The 6000-nt window shown below is 34.6% G+C and overlaps 1 pseudogene; it reads right to left on the bottom strand.

The window, feature by feature from the left end:
- Window positions 1–457: 457 nt before the first annotated feature.
- LOC120215151 lies at window positions 458–5926 on the bottom strand (annotated as a pseudogene).
- Window positions 5927–6000: the final 74 nt, after the last annotated feature.

The raw sequence follows: 6000 nt of genomic DNA, 5'->3' as shown, positions 1-6000 counted from the left end.
TTATAGCTAAATCTTAAGGACTTAATCTTGTAAATACACTAAAGTTTAATGAGTAAAGTTTGTAATTTGACCATATAAAAAATCAACAAAATTGGCTTTTAATAAAAAAAATTCAAAGCCACCGGCTGCTTAACAGCCCATGTGGTTTGATTTTTCAACATACGCTAACTAAAAAAATTATAAACATATATTATATTGTAATTATTCAGATTATTTAATAAAAAATAGACTTGTCGGGGCGAGTAGATCTTACAGTTGGGTGGAAAATATTTACCATTTCTTACCAATTAGGCAATTACTACAAATCACAAAAGAAGGTTCCGAAAAAGGCTTCATACGTAAATTCTCATTTAGTACGAGGGATAAAAAGATAATTAACATGTTTTCTTTGATCACAGTCTATGAGATGAAGGCAACAAGTTCTACAATTTACTTGAAAAGGATAATTTGTCAAACAATTTTGAGTTTGGTTCACGGATTGACATCACATTTCCCCATTCCTTTCAAACAGCATGAGATTTCTGGCGCTTCACGTACTGAAGGATAGGTTCCTTTACCTGCCAAAGAATGAAAGAGCAGGAATATGAGAGGATAAAATTTTAACCACCTCTGGATCTTCATGATTTAATCAAACTAGAAGGAATTTAAAGCATACCGTGCTTGCCTTCCAGCATCGCTTATCTTATGATGATCTACTACAAACAACACGGTCTACCTCATCGCAGTTTCCATTAACTCGGTCGTTCTCACAACCTGGGACAAAGCTCTCTCTTGAAGCTATTGGCTGAATAATTACAGAAGGAAACATCTTAGATTTGCAGAACATTTTGAAACTAAATTACTCGGTATTATATTTCTAAGATAAATGTCGAAATTCGAATATACATAAAGTAAGATAATATAAACATCCTTAATCACGCGGCTAATTAATGGATTTTATATGTATTCAGACTTTGATATAAAATAATATTTTAGACAAGTAACTAGAGATGGGCCAAGGGGTGTGATTATTCTTAGATTCTAAATCTTCATATAATTTAAGTATTCTTTGTATTTTCTATTAATAATCTAATTTCTTAACTTGAAATTTTATAATTTAACACTCCTAAAATTTTAATATAACTTCTTAAATTCACACCTTAAATTTTTAATATAATTTTCTAAGTTCGCATTAAACATAAAATTCTATAACCGTCCCAATGATTAACCATAACCCACACAAAACTCTGAAATCTGAACTTCTAATAAAGCTGACAAATCAGTGTAAAGGATTGCTATCGAGTGGGAAAAAGGAACGTCGCCTTCAATTTGAGACTAACCTGAGCCATGCTTATGGGGGTGTTTCCATTGCCCCTGGTCTTTGAAATAGTCTGTTCACTTTGATTTATGTCAGATCGTCCCCTCATGCGCGTGAAATCAGAACCAATGGAGTGGACGGCACCGTCTGTAGACATATCCCCGAGGTTGCTTCCTATAAAAAGAGAAACATATTCTCAGTTCAAAACTTCACGCGTGGCTGAACTCTTACCAATAACAGTAAAATGTTTCAATTGAATAGCAGGTGTGTGCATTTCCGGATGATTGGTCTTGTTATGTGGTTCATTGGTATCCATATCCTGCTCTAGTAGGAAGAGTTATAGACTTATTAAACATTACGCGGAAGAAGCATTGTTGCACAAGTAACAATATTACAAGCATCACCATTGGGTCATTGTTTAAAGCTCTCTTGACTTCCAGTAGCCTTTTCTGTGTCAGTTTGGAGCGGATTACACGTTTGCCTGTGCTAACAGCCGATCGATCACAAAGTAAATTACCAGAATTTATTGTATGAGTATGTGTGGAGGAAATAGTTACAAAAGTGCCAACATACCGAGCCTGCGGTTGCCTTTAGCTTCGACAAAACCGTCTTGCGTCATCTTAGTTATAATCTTTCGAACAACATTCTGATCTACTTGTCCATCCAACTTCTTATGAAGCTTTGCAGCTGATACATATGTCATTGGAAGAGCATGGTATGAAGCCTAAAGTTACAATAATGAAGTCAGAATTTGCAAACTGAAAAAACATCAATCAGGCAACCCTAACAATATGTAAGAAATACTCCTCATGACCTCTTTATTAAAAGAACCAGAAAACAACAGAATCTTTTTTCATTTAAAATTTGCAATGACTTGAAATTGTGCAAGTTAAGGTTTTAGTTACAGAATGTGCAAAAAAAGAACTCATAAATATACAGAGATGAAAGGCAAAGTAAACAAAACAGTGCAATATAATATGTTTTACATGTAACAGAACATACAATCTTCATTTTGATAATTCAGAAAATGGAAATAGAATCGAACTTGAATACCTTCATATACATGTGATCTTCAACCTTTGGAGATTTCTGAACAATGTGGACTTGGCCATTCATTTCTTCTTTAACCGGAAATTCATACTCGGATTTCTGGTAGGTATTATTTTTCATGATATCAATTATCAAGGAGTGTGATCTAAAGCAGGTAATGAGCATACATATTTTAAATTTAAAACATATAACCTTCTGCTTGTTTATGGTGTAACTGTCTTTTCCACTGCTTGACAAAAACACCTTCCTTTACAAGTTTGTCCATTATTTCTGAAATCAATCCAAAGATATTAAAGTAGTAACAGGTAAAAATAGAAAACTTATTATTATGGAAGTTGAAAGGAGTTCAAAGTCAGCACTGTAGAGTACTCCCTTTATGTTTAAATTTCAATTTCCACCAAATATTTCATTACCTTCTGTCAAAACCTGTATTTGTATGAAATAGTAAGATTAAAATCAGAACTATTATGACAATAAAAGGAAACTGCATGATCTCGAAAGCAAACCACTCTCAACTAATTTCTAGCCCTATTGATAAAAAAAAGTAGGAAAATAATATAGCGCTTTTACCACTGAGATATCGGAGAAATTTGAGAGCACATCTGTAACTCCAACAGTGTCAAGATGAAGATTATTGATCCAATTCTTCACCCTTTCCAATTGTTGTTCATCTTCCATGGGATCTTGAGTATCATCTGTGCGGCAGGTAACAGATTAGTAGTTGCAAACAAACCTAATCCAGAGAAAAAAAATCTCACAGAGAAAGAGGTAAGATAGGAGGAATTAAAAAAAATTAAGGCCTTTTTTCTGTTCTGATAACTTTAAAATATTACCTTCATCCACCACGCTATTTTCTTTGTCTGGTCGTTGCTTATCTGGAAGAACAACCATTTTTGTTACTTGCAACAAGATTCTCGCAACAAATTCTTATAAGAAAAACAAGATGGAAGGGGGAAATAAGGTCTTGTGAAACCATTCAATTACCTACTGGTGCCACGACAAATTCTTCTTCTTGTGATTCACTAGCCTGAAACCAGTAGTAAAAAATCGAAGACGACAACTCAAATTATTTGGATAATGGGTTATCATTTGATGTCATATAGCAGGAGCATGCGTTAAAGGGCAAGGGTTCATAGACTGAACAAAGGATAGTCTTTTTACCTCACTGTCAGAATCAGCAGATTCGTCTCTTTCAACAGAGTCAGCACCGAGGCTTACTTCTTCATCTTGAATGTCATCATTTTCATCCCCACGGGGGATCACCTGTACAAAGTTACCAGTAACGAAAACTTTGGTAAATATGTGCCACAAATCTGATCCCAGCTGACAAAAGGCCTACAAAATTTTACCTTGAGAACTAACATAAATTGCTTGCTGTTGACATTTCCAACTTCCATCCTTGAAGGATTTTTGGTCCATGAATTATGAGCTTCCTCTTCCGTAGAGCCTCTAAAGAAGGGAGGCTCATAGTCCACTGGCTGTGTGTGGTTGAAATTAATGCATTACCATAAAATACCGTATTTGTTAAGGTTGAATCTAAAGAAAATCGCCAAAAGAGTTGAGTGAAAACAGGAAAATCACGACATAGACAAACAAGTAACAAATTGCTTGAGTTCAGTATCCAGAGAAGCAAATACATGCTCAATAACCAAATACCAAATCCTCATACATGGACAATAAGAATCTAACAATTAATTTCCCATATTTTATTAAACAATAGGGAATATTTTAAACAAAATTACTCCCAAACTTCAGGTAGAGGAAACAAAGTCTTCACGGTGAAAATAAGAAGGCATACCGTCACATCATCATAGTAGAGAAGTTTCATCAATATAGTACGCTGAAACAGAAGATAAAACAAATGTCACAATTAACCATAGCTTTGTTCTTGAATGAAAAATAAATACTATTTAGAAGGCTTAGTTGCTAAGATTTTACCTCTTCTGGCTTCTTATCCGGAGTTCTCATCAGTTGAACCAGAGTACGGACCATTTTACAAGCTGAACTCCTGAAATTCCACATTGTCACAGAATTTTAACATAAAAATGCCGGCTCTAAACAAAAAGGGACAGAAAATTATCTTGGTTCGAATGAATCGGATTTGAATCACCTCATTTGATTGGGAGTAACTTCAGAGGTGGAGTTACAGTTGAATGCTTTTTCTTGCTTCTTGTTTCCAGTATTATTAATATTCATTGGAATCAGAATTGGAATAACTAAAAGAGACTGCAAAGAGAAGGGATATTCAATTTGTCAAATCAAGAATCAAATCACTAAATCTTTGAATATGATTACAAAAACGGTGACTCGGAGATTATACATGAGTATTCCTCAATCATTGCTCCATCTACCAATTCGCAACTACAGTGTTTTTAGGTACTTTTTCTATAATGCATCATACTCACCTGGGAAGAAGCGACAAATTATCAAATAATCAGAGTCAATGAGGCGAAAACAGAAAGAGAAAAAACGGTTAAGAATCAAATGAAAACAACTTGCCTTTCTCCATCCAATAAATCAGTCAACGAGACGTTGCATCCAACGGCAATAGCTTCTTGATCTTCATCTCTATTTATAGTTGTCACAATTTTTGAAGAAATCAGGCAAACAGATTTTGGAAAAAGAAATTTGAGAAGTCTTAGAAGAAGAAGCTAACCTAAAGCAGGAAGGGATTTATCGTTGAAATAATTTTCTGGAAAAGGGCCTCTGATATAGCTAATATTGAAAATAGCAATACGAAGCAAGTTCCTCGTCTGATTGGAGAAAAATCAATCAACAAAGATGAGATTAACTTAAAAATATTTAATCAACGCTTCTAGTTCTAACTATTTGACAATAGAAGTAAAAAACTGTGATCCATTTAGCAGCAAAATGCACCAGAGAAAAAGAAATACAGAGAAAATTCTCTGGCGAAAATGCGACGAAATATAGGAAATCAATACTTATAAAACATTAACAGCAGGCTTTAATATGCAGCTCGAGTCATAAATTACTGAAAAATTGACTCAGAATGGCCATGCTCTTCTACGCGCAAAATTTTCATCGAAGCTACAAATCAAAATCAAAATGTCCAGATCTGAAGTGTATTTGGTGCATATAAAGCTTTTAAAAATCCGAGTTTCTTAGAGGTTAAATTTCAGAGAAAAACAACGAGAAAGGAGAATTTGGTCTCTGCGTACGTTTACCATACCTAGATTTATCGAAGCACTGGAAATTTGAAGATGAAAAGCAGGAACTATAACCAGAACAAAGAAGCATAAACAAAGCAAAGGATAGCCGGGAATGGAACCAGGTATAGAAACAGAAAACAGGCAAACTCGACGTTAAACCAAGTCATCAAACCAATGCCACGAAAAAAAGAGAGAAGGAAACGAGCTAAATTCGGATAGTTTATCTTTTTACCAGGAGGAGGGAATCCTTCTCGGTGATCTCCGCTCCTTTAACTTTCTGTTCAACAACCTGACACGATAAATCGGTAAAAATTAAAACGACAATGGAGTAGAGAGAATAAGAAGAAAATGTGAAATCATGAAGATGGACCGAAATGAATCGATCCAAAGCAATTTCAGAGCTCACCATTGCTGGAGAATTTTTGAGAAAACTGAGAATTCCAATGGCATAAAGAGAGGAGAAAGAGAAATTTGTAGAGAAAA

This window comes from Hibiscus syriacus, unplaced genomic scaffold, assembly GCF_006381635.1.
Source record: "Hibiscus syriacus cultivar Baekdansim isolate YM2019G1 unplaced genomic scaffold, ASM638163v2 tig00110114_pilon, whole genome shotgun sequence".
NCBI classification, from domain to species: domain Eukaryota; kingdom Viridiplantae; phylum Streptophyta; class Magnoliopsida; order Malvales; family Malvaceae; genus Hibiscus; species Hibiscus syriacus.
This window is presented reverse-complemented; position numbering and strand designations above follow the sequence as displayed.